The sequence below is a fragment of the Bos taurus genome, chromosome 20, assembly GCF_002263795.3.
Source record: "Bos taurus isolate L1 Dominette 01449 registration number 42190680 breed Hereford chromosome 20, ARS-UCD2.0, whole genome shotgun sequence".
Taxonomy (NCBI): domain Eukaryota; kingdom Metazoa; phylum Chordata; class Mammalia; order Artiodactyla; family Bovidae; genus Bos; species Bos taurus.
In genome coordinates this window covers 9,695,004-9,713,668 of record NC_037347.1, presented here as the reverse complement: position 1 = coordinate 9,713,668, position 18,665 = coordinate 9,695,004, and the positions used below count along the sequence as shown (strand labels likewise).

At 41.0% G+C, this 18,665-nt stretch overlaps 1 long non-coding RNA gene across 1 annotated transcript in view; it reads left to right on the top strand.

Annotated features, from left to right (window-relative positions):
* Positions 1-18,665, top strand: part of LOC132343209 (uncharacterized) — a 53,110-nt gene that overhangs the window by 13,789 nt on the left and 20,656 nt on the right. The gene's annotated exons all lie outside the window — the stretch shown is intronic.

Sequence of the window (18,665 nt, the reverse complement as noted above, 5' to 3'; positions counted from 1 at the left end):
TTGTTTTTGTTGACTGTATAGAGCTTCTCCATCTTTGGCTGCAAAGAACATAATCAATCTGATTTCGGTGTTGACCATCTGGTGATGTCCATGTATAGAGTCTCCTCTTGTGTTGTTGGAAGAGGGTGTTTGCTATGACCAGTGCATTGTGTTGGCAAAACTCTATTAGTCTTTGCCCTGCTTCATTCCATATTCCAAGGCCAAATTTGCCTGTTACTCCAGGTGTTTCTTGACTCCCTACTTTTGCATTCCAGTCCCCTATAATGAAAAGGACATCTTTTTTGCGTGTTAGTTCTAAAAGGTCTTGTAGGTCTTCATAAAACCGTTCAACTTCAGCTTCTTCAGCATTACTGGTTGGGGCATAGACTTGGATTACTGTGATATCGAATGGTTTGCCTTGGAAATGAACAGAGATCATTCTGTCATTTTTGAGATTGTATCCAAGTACTACATTTTGGACTCTTTTGCTGACCATGATGGCTACTCCATTTCTTCTAAGGGATTCCTGCCCACAGTAGTAGATATAATGGTCATCTGAGTTAAATTCACCCATTCCAGTCCATTTCAGTTCGCTGATTCCTAGAATGTTGACATTCACTCTTGCCATCTCTTGTTTGACCACTTCCAATTTGCCTTGATTCATGGACCTGACATTCCAGGTTCCTATGCAATATTGCTCTTTACAGCATCGGACCTTGCTTCTATTACCAGTCACATCCACAGCTGGGTATTGTTTTTGCTTTGGCTCCATCCCTTCATTCTTTCTGGAGTTATTTCTCCACTGATCTTCAGTAGCATATTGGGCACCTACTGACCTGGGGAGTTTCTCTTTCAGTATCCTATCATTTTGCCTTTTCATACTGTTCATGGGGTTCTCAAGGCAAGAATACTGAAGTGGTTTGCCATTTCCTTCTCCAGTGGACCACATTCTGTCAGATCTCTCCACCATGACCAGCCCATCTTGGGTTGCCCCACGGGCATGGCTTAGTTTCATTGAGTTAGACAAGGCTGTGGTCCTAGTGTGATTAGATTGACTAGTTTTCTGTGAGTATGGTTTCAGTGTGTTTGCCCTCTGATGCCCTCTTGCAACACCTACCGTCTTACTTGGGTTTCTCTTACCTTGGGCGTGGGGTATCTCTTCACAGCTGCTCCAGCAAAGCACAGCCGCTGCTCCTTACCTTGGACCAGGGTTATCCCCTCACCGCCACCCTTCCTGACCTTCAACGTGGGATAGTTCCTCTAGGCCCTCCTGCGCCCCTGCAGCCACCGCTTCTTGTAGATGGGGTTGGTCCTCCCCGCCACCCCTGGCCTGGGGCGTGGGGTAGCTCCTCCCGGCCACTGCCCCTGGCCTCAGGCGTGGGGGAATGGGGTAGCTCCTCCCAGCCGCCCCTGACCTCGGACACGGGGTAGCTCCTCCTGGCCGCTGCCCCTGACCTCGGACTTGGGTAGCTGTTCTCGGCCGTTCCTGTGCCGTTGCAGCATGGCACTCTCGGCCGCTGCCCCTGACCTCGGACGTGGGGTAACTCTTCTGGCCGCCGCCCTTTGGGCATGGGGTCCTCCTGGCTTCTGCCCCTGACCTCGGACGTGGGTAGCATCTCTCAGCCACGCTTAGTGCGCCGGCCACAGCCGCCTGCTGCAAAAACTCAGCAGTGGCCACAGGACTGGAAAAGGTCAGTTTTCATTCCAATCCCAAAGAAAGGCAATGCCAAACAATGCTCAAACTACTGCACAATTGCCCTCATCTCACATGCTAGTAAAGTAATGCTCAAAATTCTCCAAGCCAGGCTTCAGCAATACATGAACTGTGAACTTCCTGATGTTCAAGCTGGTTTTAGAAAAGGCAGGGGAACCAGAGATCAAATTGCCAACATCTGCTGGATCATGGAAAAAGCAAGAGAGTTCCAGAAGAACATCTATTTCTGCTTTATTGACTATGCCAAAGCCTTTGACTGTGTGGATCACAATAAACTGTGGAAAATTCTGAAAGAGATGGGAATACCAGACCACCTGACCTGCCTCTTGAGAAATCTGTATGCAGGTCAGGAAGCAACAGTTAGAACTGGACATGGAACAACAGACTGGTTCCAATAGGAAAAGGAGTACGTCAAGGCTGAATATTGTCACCCTGCTTATTTAACTTCTATGCAGAGTACATCATGAGAAATGCTGGACTGGAAGAAACACAGGCTGGAATCAAGATTGCTGGGAGAAATATCAATAACCTCAGATATGCAGATGACACCACCCTTATGGCAGAAAGTGAAGAGGAACTCAAAAGCCTCTTGATGAAAGTGAAAGAGGAGAGTGAAAAAGTTGGCTTAAAGCTCAACATTCAGAAAATGAAGATCATGGCATCCGGTCCCATCACTTCATGGGAAATAGATGGGGAAACAGTGGAAACAGTGTCAGACTTTATTTTTGGGGGCTCCAAAATCACTGCAGATGGTGACTGCAGCCATGAAATTAAAAGACATTTACTCCTTGGAAGGAAAGTTATGACCAGCATATTCAAAAGCAGAGACATTAGTTTGCCAACGAAGGTCCGTCTAGTCAAGGCTATGGTTTTTCCTGCGGTCATGTATGGATGTGAGTTGGACTGTGAAGAAGACTGAGTGCTGAAGAATTGATGCTTTTGAACTGTGGTGTTGGAGAAGACTCTTGAGAGTCCCTTGGATTGCAAGGAGATCCAACCAGTCCATTGTGAAGGAGATCAGCCCTGGGATTTCTTTGGAAGGAATGATGTGAAAGCTGAAACTCCAGTACTTTGGCCACCTCATGCGAAGTTGACTCATTGGAAAAGACTCTGATGCTGGGAGGGATTGGGGGCAGGAGGAGAAGGGGACGACAGAGGATGAGATGGCTGGATGGCATCACTGACTCGATGGACGTGAGTCTGAGTGAACTCCGGGAGTTGGTGATGGACAGGGAGGCCTGGCGTGCTGCAATTCATGGAGTCGCAAAGAGTCGGACACGACTGAGCGACTGAACTGAACTGAACTGAACTGATAGTTGACATAAAATATCATATTAGTTTTAGGTATAAAATATAATGATTTCATATTTGCATACATTAAGAAATGATCACCAGGATAAGTTTAGTAACCATCTTTCCCCACACAAAATTATTACCAAAATTATTGGCCATATTCTTTATGCTGTATATTACATCTCTGTGACTTACTTATATACAGCTGGAGGTTTGTACATGTTAATCTCCTTTTCCTGTTTTGTCCATCCTGCCACTCACTTCCTTCTAGTAACCATCCAATTGTTCTCTGTATCTTTGAGTCTGTTTCATTTTGTTTTGTTTGTTTGTTGTGTTAGATTCCACATGTAAGCCAGTCAGAATGGCTGCGATCCAAAAGTCTACAAGCAATAAATGCTGGAGAGGGTGTGGAGAAAAGGGAACCCTCTTACACTGGTGGTGGGAATGCAAACTAGTACAGCCACTATGGAGAACAGTGTGGAGATTCCTTAAAAAACTGGAAATAGAACTGCCTTATGATCCAGCAATCCCACTGCTGGGCATACACACTGAGGAAACCAGAAGGGAAAGAGACACGTGTACCCCAATGTTCATCGCAGCACTGTTTATAATAGCCAGGACATGGAAGCAACCTAGATGTCCATCAGCAGATGAATGGGTAAGAAAGCTGTGGTACATATACACAATGGAGTATTACTCAGCCATTAAAAAGAATACATTTGAATCAGTTCTAATGAGGTGGATGAAACTGGAGCCTATTATACAGAGTGAAGTAAGCCAGAAAGAAAAACACCAATACAGTATACTAACGCATATATATGGAATTTAGAAAGATGGTAACAATACCCCTGTATGTGAGACAGCAAAAGAGACACTGATGTATAGAACAGTCTTTTGAACTCTGTGGGAGAGGGAGTGGGTGGGAAGATTTGGGAGAATGGCATTGAAATACGTATAATATCATATATGGAATGAGTCGCCAGTCCAGGTTCGATGCATGATACTGGATGCTTGGGGCTGGTGCACTGGGACGACCCAGAGGGATGGTATGGGGAGGGAGGAGGGAGGAGGGTTCAGGATGGGGAACACATGTATACCTGTGGCGGATTCATTTCAATATTTGGCAAAACCAATACAATATTGTAAAGTTTAAAAATAAAATTTAAAAAAAAGAGAAAAAAAAGAATAAAGTCCTTTGCAGGGCAAAGGAAAAAAAAGAAGATTCCACATGTAAGTGAGGTCCTGTAGTATTTGTCTTTCTCTGTCAGACTTATATCACATAGAACAATGCCCTCTGGGTCCATTCATATTGCCACAAATAGCAAGATTTCACTTTTATGGCTGAGAAATACTTTACTGTGTATATATATCACATCCTCTTTATCCATTCATCTATCAATGGACACAAAGATTGCTTCTGTATATTTGCTATTGTAAATAATATTTCAATGAACACTGGAATGAATATATCTTTTCAAATCAGTGTCTTTCGTTTTCTTTGGGTAAATACCCAGAAGTAGAATTGCTGGATATGGTAGTTCTATATTTAATTTTTTGAAGAAATTCCATGATGTTTTCTATACTGGCTGCACCAACTGACATTCCTACCAACAGTGCACAAGGGTTCCCTTTTCTCCACATCCTTGCCAACACTTATTATTTGTTGTCTTTTTAATGAGAACAATTCTGTCAGGTGTGAGGTGGTATCTCATTGCAGGTTTGATTCCCGTTCCCTGATGATTAGTGATGTTCAGCATATTTTCATGTATCTGTTGGCCATCTGTGTGCTTTCTTTGGAAAAATGTCTATTCAGGTCATCTGCTCACTTTTAATCAGGTTGTTTTGTTTTTTTTGTGTGTGTGTGTATGAATTCTTTGTATATTTTAGATATTAATCCCTTTTAGATATGTAATTTGCAAATATCTTCTCCTATTCAGTAGGCTACCTTTTCACTGTATCAATACTTATCTTAGACTTGAAAAAACTTTTTAGTTTTATGTAGTTCTATTTACTTACTTTTGCTCATTTCCCTTGCCTGAAACATATTAAAAAAAATTGCTAGTACCACTGTCAAAGAGTATATTGCCTATGTTTTCTTCTAGGCGTTTTTACTTTTAAGTCTTTAATCCACTTGATTTTTTTTTTTTTGGTATATGGTGACAAAATAGTCCAGTTTTGATTCTTTTGCATGTCAGTTCAGTTCAGTCGCTGAGTCGTGTCTGACTCTTTGTGACCCCATGGACTGCATCACACCCAGGCTCTCTGTTCATCACCAGCTGCCAGAGCTTGCTCAAACTCAAGTCCATTGAATCAGTGATGCCATCCAACCATCTCATTCTCTGTTGTCCCCTTCTCCTCCTGCCTTCAGTCTTTCCCAGTGTAAGTATTTCTTCCAATGAGTCAGTTCTTTGCATCTCCTTTTGCATGTAGCTGTTGAGTTTCCCCAACACCATTTATAGAAGAGGCTGTCTTTTCACCATTGTATATTATAGCCTCTTTTTTTTATATATATATTAACTGACCATATAAGCATGATTTTATTTCTGGGCTGTCAATTCAGTTTCATTTATCCATGTAATATTTTTGTGCCAGTACCATACTGCTTTAATTAATGTAGCTTTGTAGTATATTTTTAAATCAGGGCACATGAATCCTCCAGTTTTGTTTTTCTTTCCCAAGATTATCTTAGGTATTTGGGGTTTTTTGTGTTTCCATACAAAAAGAAAAGTGAAAAGTTAGTTCTGTAGAAATACTGATAAAATTGCTAAACTTTTGGCAAGAGCAATCACAAAGAGAGAAGGCAAAATGTAATAATTTCAGAAATGAAAAAGAGGACAAAACTACAAATATTACAGACATTCAAATGATAATAAAATGATATGATGAACTACTTTATTCCAATAAGTTAGGCAACTTAGTTGAAATTGATACATTTTTAGAAATAACTTAGCAAAAATGACAGAGAATAAATAAATTGTCTGAACAGTCCTATAGGTTTGGATATTCCCACGTGAAAAACTTCAGGTCAATATGGCTTCGTCAGAGTTCAAAATTACTGTAAAAGAATAAAATTAATACTGCTCTTAGATAAACTCTTCTAGAGAATAATAAGAAGAAAAGCTTTCCAACTCATTTTAAGACACCAAAACCTGACAGTTCTTTACAAAAGATAAAAATTACAAAGCAATCTCTTTCATGAACAGAAATGCAAAATCCCTAAACAATTTATTAGCAAATTAAATTCACTGATATATAAAAAGGATAATATATCATGACTATGCTTTATTCTATTAATGTGATACTGATTTTTGCATTCAAAAGTCAATCAATGTAACTCATGTCATTAACAAAATAAGGGAGAAAATTGTACAGTTATCTTAATAGGCAAAACAATCTTTTATTTCATATAATTCAACAGCTGTTTATAATAATAATAGCAACTTCTTAGAAAACTAAGAATGGAAATGTCACCGAGTCCAAGCTTGTACTTCTTACTGCACAGCAGGCCAATAAATCTAGAGACAACTTTTTGGGGCAAAGAATAGTGACTTTATTTGGAAAACTGGAAGACTGAGAAGATGGTAGACTCATGTCCCAAAGAACCACCATTCCTGAGTTAGAATTCAGGCTTCTTTTGTACTAAAAGGGGAGAGAGTAAAATCAAACATTTCCGGGTTCCTATCAGCCTCCAGAGGGTTTGTGTTAATTTCTTCCTTCCTGCAGTCGTTCACAGGCGGTCCTGGTCAGGATGTTTCCTCTGCGCTAAACAAAAGAACCTTAGCTTAAGCTCATTACCTGGAAGGTAGGGTTCCCAGAAATGATCCATTATGTATAATTTGGTCTTCTCTGGTGGCTCAAATGGTAAAGGATCCACCTACAATGCAGGAAACCCAGGTTCGATCCCTGGGTTGGGAAGATCCCCTAGAGAAGGGAATGGCTACCCACTCTAGTATTCTTGCCTGGAGAATTCCATGGACAGAGGAGCTTGGCTGGCTGCAGTCTAATTGTAGCCTATAAGCATAGCAAATGTATAATTTATATTTTATGCTTATAGGCTACATCCCTTTGGTGATTAACTTGTAATGCAATACCAAAGTTTCTCACTTATTACAGAAGAATATTTTTAACTGAACAAAAGTATGTACAAAAATGTATAGCAAGCATCACACTTAATGGTGAAATATTGACTGTTTTCCTTCAGGAATTGGAAGTGGGACAAGTGTGCTTGCTATTACAACCTCTATTCAACATTGTGTTGGAAGTTCTAGGCAGTGCAATAGGTGATGCAATTTTTTTGAAAGGGTAACTGAATTGGAAATATCATTATTTATAGATGATGTAATCCTGCATATAGAAAACACAAAAGAATCTATAGATAAACAGTTGACATGAATACGTGAATTTAGTAAGATCACTGGCTAAAGGTCAGGATGTAAGAATAAAACATATTTTTCTATTTCAGGAACAAAAAATTAGAAAATAGTTTTTAAATTATCATTTATAATGACATCAAAATGTTTCCAATATCTAGTACTCTAATGAAAAGATATGCATAAGACCTCCACAATGAAAACTATAAAACATTGTTGAGAGACAATTAAAACCTAAATAAATGGAGGGATGGATTATGTTTATGGACTAAATAACTTAATAAAGATATCATTTCTCTGCAAATTGACCTATAAATTCAATGTAGTCCCATTCAATATCCTGGCAGCTGTTTTGGTGGATATTGACAAGCTGACCATAAAATTTGTATGGAATTGCAAAGGGTCAAGAATAACCAACACAATTTTGAAGAGGAAGTAAGCTGGAGGACTTATAATGAATATCAAGTCTTATTTTAAAGTTGCAGTAATTTAGAAAGCAGTGTATTAATGCAAAGATAACCATTCCTTCTCCCCATTAAAAAAAACAGGTGGAATAGAGTTCAGAAATAGACCTACATGTATATGAACACATGATTTGTGACAAAGGTGGAATTCTAGAACAAGATAGAAAAGATGATATTTTGAATAAATGGTGTGGGGCCAATTATATATTCATTTGGAAAAAACAAACCTTAACTTCTGATACATAAAGTAAACAAACTTCAGGCAGTTTGTAGATTGGATGTGAAAAGTAAAGCAATAATATTCTGGAAAAATCCATATGGTAGTGTCCCCATAACCTTGGGAGGACAAAGATTAACAAAACACAAAAACACTACTCAGAAAATAAAGATGTACAAGTTGGACTACATCAACATTAATATCTTCTATTCATCAAAAGACACCAGAAAGAGTTGGAAAGTCAAGTCACTGAGGGATGTTTGCAGTACATGTAACAAAGGGATCATTTGCAGAATATGAGAAGGACTTTTTGTACCAGTAAGAAAAAGACAATCTAATTTTAAAAGTGGGCAGGGACTTCTCTGGTGGCCCAGTGGTTGGGAATCTGCTTTCCAATGCAGGGGACACAGGTTCGATCTCTGTCAGGGAACTATGGTCTCACATGCCATAGGAAACTAAGCCCACACACTGCAACCGCTGAGCCCACACACTCTGGAGCCCACACCCCAACTAGGGAGAAGCCTGCTCGCGGTCTGCGTACTGCAAACAGGACCCAGTACAGCCAAAAACAAATAAATACATAAATTTTTTTAAAAAGGGAAAAGACCTGAAAAAGAACTTTGCAAATGAGGGTATTTAATGTCTGCTAAACATATGAAAAACTGCTCATTTTACTGGTCAGGGATATTTAAATGGAAAACCATGAAATACCCCTTTGCACTTGCCAGAATGACTTATGCTAAAAAAAAGACTGAAAATATAAGTGTTGTCAAAAATGTGGAACCAGTAGGACTCTCATAATCTCCTGGTGGGTGTGCAAATTGATTCAATCACTCAGGAAAAGTTTGACACCTTCTTAAAAAGTTAAATTTACCTATACTCTGCGTGTATCTGTGTGTGGACTAAGTCGCTTTAGTTGTGTCCGACTCTTTGTGACCCTATGGACTGTAGTCCACCAGGCTCCTCTGTCCATGGGGTTCTCCAGGCAAGAATACTGGAGTGGGTTATGCCCTCCTCCAGACGTTATTCCTGACCCAGGGATTGAACCCACATCTTCTGCATTGGCAGGTGGGTTCTTTACCACTAACACCACTTGGGAAGCCCACATATACTCTAGGACCTAGCAATTCACTCCTAGATTTACACCCAACAGAAATGCATACATATGAACACTGAAAGATGGATGACAGTGTTCACTGCTGCACTATTTGTAATAGTCCAAAGCTGGAACAACTCAGATATCTTTCAGCAGTAGGAAAGGTACATGATCATGATACATGCATGTAATTGACTGCAGGGGTAAATGAATTCAGTTACAATGATATGCCTCAACATGGACGAATTTCACAAACATATATACCGTACAATTGCATTTATATAAAGTTCAAAACAGACATCTAAATTATGGTGTTAGAATGAACATTTATTGTCTTTCCTGTGCGAGGTACCATGGCTATAAAACTGAATAAACTGTAGTGTTACAAATTAGGGTAGTATCTACCTTCGTGGAAGAAAGTGGGTGACTACAGGGGCTCTGGGGAGGCTCTGAGCTGCTGATAAAGATCTATTTCTTGATCTGAATTGTGGCTCCTAGGATGTCTTTACCTTGTAACAATTTATTTAGCTTATGGGGGACTTCCTTGGTGGCTCAAACAGTAAAGAATCTGCCTGCAATACAGAAGACCCACGTTCAGTCTCTGGGTGGGGAAGATCCCCTGGAGAAGAGAATGGCAACCTACTCCACTATTCTTAACTGGGAGCTCCATGGACAGAGGAGCCTGGTGGGCTACAGTCCATGGGGTTGCAAAGAGTGGGACCTAACTGACTGACCTTTTCACCTTTCACTGAGCTTATCAATCATGGACTTTTAGATACATAAACCAGTAAGTGGAATATTTGTTAAGCTCCTAATGTCTGTTTGTAGGATTGTGTTGGGCACTGTGTTCTCTCTTCCTTTCACCCTTTGTTAGCATCACTCCTGTGGAGAGAGAGAACCTGTTTTTGCTAATTGGCGCAAGTGAAGGCAGTGAGTGCGGGTAGCCAGGCTCTGGAGTCCACCCTGCGAGGGGAACGTGAGGCCAGTCGGGCTGAGGCTGAGGTTCAATCACTCCGATTGTCAGACTCTAGTGGTTCTCAGTGCATGACAGCTTTCTGAGCCATACTTAAATTTCCAAAGCTAATTGCACAGCTGATGGCAGAAGACCCCTGCTCCAAGGCTAGAGTGACTCTCCTTGGTTCAGGCATCTGACTGCCACATGGAAGCGGTGGTTTGTAAGCAGCTAGAAGAAGAGCTTGCTTTTAGACTCCAGTGAGCTTGAGTGCATGGGAGGCAGGGTCAAGTCTGAATCGTGGAGAATTGTATGCTGGCTTCACACTAACTGTAATACTTATTTTCTCAGCTATAAAGCTGTAAGGATGGCAATACACATGTTAGTATTTGAGGAGCACTTGTTTGCATAATTAATTTGTTAATGACATCAATATGTGTGACAGTCTTGCCTATATCCAGATGGAAGTCCCAGTAATAAAGTTAAAGAAGTAAAAACATTTTGATTTTCAGAGGTGGTGAAATTATGAGCAAATTTTTCCTTTTTTATAATATCATTATAATGTTTTTGTTTATGTAATCAATGATAACAGTAAAAACAAACCAAAGCACTTTCCCCACCAAAAAGAATAGTCTTCATTTTATGTATATTCAGACAAAAGAAAAAAACACTAAACTGGCATTTAATGCAAATTACGTGAAGACATTACTTACCTAATTTGAAAATTTAATCAGGGAATTCTGTCAGATTTGAAGGTGACATTTGCTTATTTTCATCTGTTAGAAAAATAATCTTTCATTTATAAATATGAAATTGAATTTAGATTAAGTTTTAGAACTCATCATTTTGACAAGTATATGTAAGAAGCTGACATTTACTGATGAAAATATTTCCTCACATCTATTTAACATATGGCCTCCAGCAACTGCACAATTTCGTTGTTATAACAAAAGGTGGCTTCTGAGTTGATGGATGAGTGTTTGAATCCCAATCTGGTCTAAACCTGGCCACTAACATACCAGAATGTGTTTGGTTTGTTTCTTTGTGAAAGAATATATTTACACCCAAGAACATCAACAGCTTTGTTTATTTCTAATAAACCAATATTTATTGAGCTTTACCATGGGCAAGGCACTGCATATCAGAGTCTAAATACAGGGAGTAACCAGCTAAGCAAAGAGTTGCTTGGAATTAGGAACTCATTTTCTTAAAAAAAAAAAAATATTATATGCAGTGATCAGTTCCCAGGATTGTCCAAAAAAGGAAATTAACTAGGTATCAGCTGAGACCTGTATTGCTGCAAATATGAGCCTGATTCCTGGTTTCTGGGAGCAGAGACTCTTAGTGAAGCTGAGCAAGGAGAGCAGAGACAGGGAAGACAAAAAGAGGAACTGAGAAAGGGAGGAAGGATGAAGGAGATGGAAGAGGAGGAGGACAGGGAAAGAAGAGGAGGTAGAAGAGGAAAGAACAGAAGGACAAGAGAACTAGCTAGGAGGTGAAGAAGGGTAGAGTGTTCCATCGCTCTTTTCTACCCCAGGACTGCGTTCCCTGGCCCTTCCCTGGCAGCTTTTCCTGCATGTCTGCACACCTTCCACATCGTCCTGTTCCGTCCCAGGCTCCCCAGGGCTTCCAGGTTGCTCTAAGAGTCCTGAAGAGGCCACGCCCAGAGGCTCTCAAGTTACCAATTTACTGAATGATCCTTGAATTCACTGTTGATCCCATTTAGGTCTTAAGAGGAAAGCCATCTGATCAAACCATTTGTAAGACAAGAATGACTAATAATCCTGTATCTGTAAGAGTTGTGTAGATTGTTAAAATAGAAGCAGAGGAATCTCTAATTGGTTGAATTGTGATCACCACAAGGTGAAAGTGGGGCATTCTGACCTTTTGGAATTAGGGGTTGAGATCCTTAGTCAGGGCAAAACCCTATAGACAAGTTAGTCTTGCCTGGTGTCCTGCTGGGAACCATCCTTGGCCGGCTCCTGCGGGCTGGCCTTGCTCTTCAGTCTCTTTTCTTTTACCCATTTCTGAAGCACAGACTCTCTAAAAGCTTCAAGGCAGAAGGGGTCACTTGTACACATTTGTTTTCGTTAAGCTGGCTGATAATGAGTTGGTAAGGACCCATATATGTTTGTGTTCTACATTATTGGCCCCAAGGTGAGGTAAGGGGATTGAGGCACTTGGGGACTAAAGCTATATTCTATTTTGCGCAAGGAGAATGCACACATGATTTTTATAGTACAGGCCTGCACTGCCCACTCTGGCAGCCACTCACCACATGTGGCTGTTGAGTACTTGAAATGGGACTGGTTCAATCGAGGAACTGCATCTTTAATTTTATATACTCTTAGTTTATCTATCCATCTATTTTTTTTCCTATAATGTTCAATAATTTTATTTTTTTAATTTTATTTTATTTTTAAACTTTACAATATTGTATTACTTTTGCCAAATATCGAAATGAATCCGCCACAGGTATACATGTGTTCCCCATCCTGAACCCTCCTCCCTCCTCCCTCCCCATATCATCCCTCTGGGTCATCCCAGTGCACCAGCGCCAAGCATCCAGTATCGTGCATGGAACCTGGACTGGCGACTCATTTCATACTTGATATTATACATGTTTCAATGCCATTCTCCCAAATCTTCCCACCTTCTCCCTCTCCAACAGAGTCCATAAGACTGTTCTATACATCAGTGTCTCTTTTGCTGTCTCGTACACAGGGTTATTGTTACCATCTTTCTAAATTCCATATATATGCGTTAGTATACTGTATTGGTGTTTTTCTTTCTGGCTTACTTCACTCTGTATAATAGGCTCCAGTTTCATCCACCTCATTAGAACTGCTTCAAATGTATTCTTTTTAATGGCTGAGTAATACTCCATTGTGTATATGTACCACAGCTTTCTTACCCATTCATCTGCTGATGGACATCTAGGTTGCTTCCATGTCCTGGCTATTATAAACAGTGCTGCGATGAACATTGGGGTACACGTGTCTCTTTCCCTTCTGGTTTCCTCAGTATGTATGCCCAGCAGTAGGATTGCTGGATCATAAGGCAGTTCTATTTCCAGTTTTTTAAGGAATCTCCACGCTGTTCTCCACAGTGGCTGTACTAGTTTTCGTTCCCACCAACAGTGTAAGAGGGTTCCCTTTTCTCCACACCCTCTCCAGCACTTATTGCTTGTGGACTTTTGGATAGCAATCATTCTGACTGGTGTGAAATGGTACCTCATAGTGGTTTTGATTTGCATTTCTCTGATAATGAGTGATGTTGAGCATCTTTTCATGTGTTTGTTAGCCATCTGTATGTCTTCTTTGGAGAAATGTCTATTTAGTTCTTTGGCCCATTTTTTGATTGGGTCATTTATTTTTCTGGAGTTGAGCTGTAGGAGTTGCTTGTATATTTTTGAGATTAGTTGTTTGTCAGTTGCTTCATTTGCTATTATTTTCTCCCATTCTGAAGGCTGCCTTTTCACCTTGCTAATAGCCAAAGCTATCTTGAGAAAGAAGAATGGAACTGGAGGAATCAACCTACCTGACTTCAGGCTCTACTACAAAGTCACAGTTATCAAGACAGTATGGTACTGGCACAAAGACAGAAATATAGATCAATGGGACAAAACAGAAAGCCCAGAGATAAATCCACGCACATATGGACAGCTTATCTTTGACAAAGGAGGCAAGAATATACAATGGATTAAAGACAATCTCTTTAACAAGTGGTGCTGGGAAATCTGGTCAACCACTTGTAAAAGAATGAAACTAGAACACTTTCTAACACCATACACAGAAATAAACTCAAAATGGATTAAAGATCTCGATGTAAGACCAGAAACTATAAAACTCCTAGAGGAGAACATAGGCAAAACACTCTCCGACATACATCACAGCAGGATCCTCTATGACCCACCTCCCAGAATATTGGAAATAAAAGCAAAACTAAACAAATGGGACCTAATTAAACTTAAAAGCTTCTGCACATCAAAGGAAACTATCCATCTATTTTTAAAAATTTATTGAACACTCAATGTAAATTTAAAAGCTGGTATTCAGTTTAGTTATTGGAGAATGAAATGTATGTTTGGAACAACTTGGGTATGTGAATCTACTTTTTAAAGTGTAAATTTATAAAATCTAAATATAATTAAAGTATATTCAATGAAAATTTAGTGTTTGAAGGCCAGGCAACCTCTGCCCCAACCGATGACCCCTCTGAAAGGCCATTTTATCTTCTGAGCTTCCCAGTGGAGCTGCTGAAACCTTCTCTGATGTGGTTTCCAGCCTGTGGGCTCCTTGGGCCCAATCCTGCATCCTCTTTTCCCTTCCAAAAGTGTTGTTTCCAAGAATTTTCCAAAGGAAATCTTCTGCCCACCAATACCAGTCTCAGAATCTGCTTCCTGGAAACCCAATCTGCTGTGATGAATTTATTTTAAAGTCATATAATAAACACCTGGGGCCCCTGAGACCTCAAACATCTGGGGTCTTAAATCTCTCCCTTTTCAGTTTAGTCCGTCAGCAACCTCGTGAATGTTCACTATGTGAATGACCCTTAACTGAGGGCTGTGAGTAGATCTGAAGGAAAGGATGGTCAGGGCAAGGCTGGACCAGAGGAACTCTAGGGTTTTTCCTGAGTCTCTACACATATATTTGTATGCACAAAGGGGACTCTTGCCTCTAATGCTCAGGAATGGGACCTGCAACTGAAAATGGTAGAAGTCATACTTGGGGGTGACTGTGGCTGTGGGAGGGAGTGAAAGATGCTGGGCAAGTATTGAAAACTGAACATCAGTCAAAGAGAGCTCAATGCCCTGGCATCAGATGGAAACAGCTGGAGCAGCAGCCTCACCTGGGCTCACCCTGATGGACACTGGGGAAGAGAAAACCTCCTAGTGGGCAGAGGTTTGGACCTGTGCATGGAAAGAGAGTGACCTGAGGGAAGGGCTATACTGCCTCATGCATTGCACATGGTGGTTTGGATCTGAAAGGAGCAACACTAGAGGACAGGAGAGGGGCAGGGTTGGAGAAGAGTTATGAACACTGACTTTTCCAAATTAAGAAAGTGGGAGAATAGTCGTGTTCCATGAGGCTGCTCACTAGAGACTCCTTGCTGGAATAGGGGATCTTAATAATCAGGGGAACACTTTCATTGACAAAAGCTGATCTGCTGAGGGCCACTTCTCAGTGAGTACTCTGGCTTTCCAATATGGGACTCCAGTATGGTGCTCAGAGAGGGTCAGCCAGGTGCCATGGGGGAGGTTGATTGCATTAGATTCTTTCTATCATATGGAGGGTGGTGCTTTGTCCTCACTGGAATAGATTCTTAAATCTAGATTTATTTTTATCACCTATAATATGTCTACTACCATTACTAGCTGAGAAGAATTAAGCACATGGCCTTGTGCAGAAATAAAGACTGTAATTTTCACCCCATTTTTATTATGGTGGTGGTCGTTTAGTCGCTAAGTCATGTCCAACTCTTACGATTCCATGGACAGAGGAGCCTGGCAGGCTATCGTCCATGAGATTCTCCAGGCAAGAATACTGGAGTGGGTTGCCATTTCCTTCTCCAGAGGATCTTCCCAACCCAGGAATCAAATCCGGGTCTCCTGCATTGTAGACGGATTCTTTACCAACTGAGCTAAAATATTTTTTTCACTTCTCTCTTTATTTCACTGTTGTGCATAGGATATTTCGCCCAAAAGCTGTACAAATTAATAGGAGATTTTGTTAGAGCTAGGGGAAAAATGGGCATCACCTAGAAAGTCTTACACTGTTACTGGATGTACCAACTCATGAGGCTTTCATTTTATTAAGAGGATGAGTGTGAAGACAGTTGCATATGGTAGTTATGCACATTTTAATGTTTGTTTTAGAACTGTAACTATGGAAAGAGGTGTATGTAAAGATGGTGAAGAGTCAGGGGTAACTGTAGCTGACATTTATAATTTTGGTGTCTGAACATCCCCTGAAGCTTGAGGAATCTGCCTTCGCATGAGTCTTGGTGGGAGGCAGGGTTCCAGTTTCCATAGTTTTTCACTCTCACGTCTAAGAACTGGGAAACTTGGCCAATCAGATGCCCCGATCTGGGACTTTGAGTCTGGAGTGGATGGTGCGGTTTATGTTGCTGGCTGGGGAAGTGCTCAGGGCTCAGTGGTAGATGGAAGTGGATGTGGTCTTGGAAGTGGCGTGTGGGCCCCAGTAACAGTGGCAGCTCCACTGGAATCAGACTGCTTCTGTGGCATGACGTTGACTGTCTTGTTTTTTGGCCTCCCATTGTTTCTGCCTGTTTTTCTGAGCCTCTTTCTTCAGTCGTTCCTTTAATAGGTAGTTAACTCAACATCCTTCCAAAGCATTTCTATTCCGTGTAGGTTACCATGTTACCATTTTTGTTGTTGTTGTTGAGCCAAGGACCTCTTTTCTGTTCTCAGGAGGCATTTACAATTTTACTGTTGTCCTTTTTGTTCCAAAGTGTCACAATGATGTGATTTAACAGAAGACTCTTAAAAATGGACTGTTCCGAACTTTATGAGGCTTTTCAACCTAATACTTGTGTCCTTCAGCTTTGGAAAATTCTCTTATCTCACTGATAATCTCTATCCTTCCATTGCCTCTTTTTTCTCTTTCTGGGAAGCCTATTAGTTGAATTGCTCCTCTGTATATCTTCTCTTTTCTCTTCCCCCTTTCTGCCTCTTTTGTCTTAATATTCTATATTCTGAGATATTTTCAAGAATTTAATCTTTCAATTCATTAACGTTAACAAAATTTTAGCACTCATATTTTTCTTTTTGAAGACTTTTTTTTCTCTGATGGTCTCTTTTCTACATTTATATTTTATGGATGCAACATTTTTTTCATCTGTCTCTAGAAATATTAATTAGAGGTTTTTCCTACTTTAATTTTCTTCTTTATTTTTCCTCCAAGGTCATATGCTTTTTTAAAAATCGTAGTCTTTCTCTTTCATATGTTAGGTTTTTCTCAACGGTCTGGTGATCTTGGCTGTGTAAGAATGAGACCGTAGCAGGGAGGCCCAGGAGCCCTGTGTTGATGGGCGAGCTTGTTGACTGTGATGGGCTTGGCTTTAGTGAGTGAGAAGGCAGCCACCTGTTCCCCTGCAGAGTTTCTGCATGTCAGAATGAGGTTTACTGTGGCACACCACACCCCACACTGGATGTCCACTTTATTTCCAGAAGGTTCACATTTCTTGTAGAGACACAATTTCAGCTTTAATTTCAGGCTCTTTTTTTTCCTCTCAGGCTTGGATGTACATACCTGGATGCCAGATGTTTTGCAAGCAGGAATGTTAGTGGGAAATGTCAGGGATGTTATTCTATATACAGGCTTTCAACTATGACCCTGTTTCTACTCCTGTTTCTCCCTTCTGCCCTCCATTGTCTTTATCTTCTCTGTAGCCTCTTCTCCTTGGCTCCTAACACTCCTCTACCTGCTTTGCATGTTACAGAAAGATTTTAAAATCTTAAGTCTTGATAGATGTCTCTTGGATTCTTTGTAGAGAGAGCAGGTAAACAAATCTGAGGACTAAATCTGTCACTTTGAGCTAGCAGCCCTTGGTCCTTTGGTTTTTAAGCAGCTCTTTAATGTGCTCAAAGTTTACAGCCAGCCATGACACATGGCAGTGTACCCTGGTCTAGTGAAAGGCCCTATAGGGTAAAGCACACTTTCTCATTTGATCCTCAGTTGCTCTGGGGTCACTGAAGAGGCTAGAGTTAATGGAACTGGAAAAGTAGTCTGGAAGGCTTCACTGGTAGGGAGCACTTGATCAAAATGACAAGAAGACACCTCTACTACTGGTCAGAAAACTAATGGAGAGATATTCCTGGCTAGGATAAATCTCAGATCAGGGCTTGAAAGTGGAGACAGGTAAGTAGGGTTATAGGAATAGCCAAGTCTACTCAGTCGTCGCTGAGTCTGAGTTGGTAGTAGGGAGAGATGAACTAAGTGGGAAGCCAGTTGTGGAATTTAAAGAGTCTACAAGGTGATGTAAGAATTGATAAATTGTAAAGAAATTGTAAAGAATTGATAAATTCTATAAGAGATTTGAGCTGAAGTCCTGTAACGAGGGTAAGTTTGAAGCCAGAAAATAACACTGTCAGCAGTGTCACTAACACACGAAGGGCAACGATAGATTGCACAGCCCCCGTCTCACATTTCCGGGCTAATGGAAGTGACAGCCGCGTGGATGAATGAAAGCCACAGCTTGCCCATTGGTTTCAACTTCCTTCCCCAGAGGCTTTCCACTGGAACTTGCAAAATGTGCATTTCTCCTCTTTGTCCTTTCCTTCCCAGCCTGCTGGAGGAGATCCATAGGACAGAGGAGTTAAATCCCCGGGGACCCCCAAGTTGGCTGGTTGGAGACCTGTCGTGCACACTGCCTCTCCTGCTCTAAGTTTCAGATGGGGTCGAGGAGGGATGCAGGCGTTGGACCCTCCATTTGGACTTCCCTAGGGCGGTGGTGTCTGTGCCGTCCTCCCACTCCTCTCCAACACACATGACTCAGTCAACTAGGCTCCTGGAGCCCACCCTGGACCTGCTTTCCCAGAGCCGTGCTGAGACACTC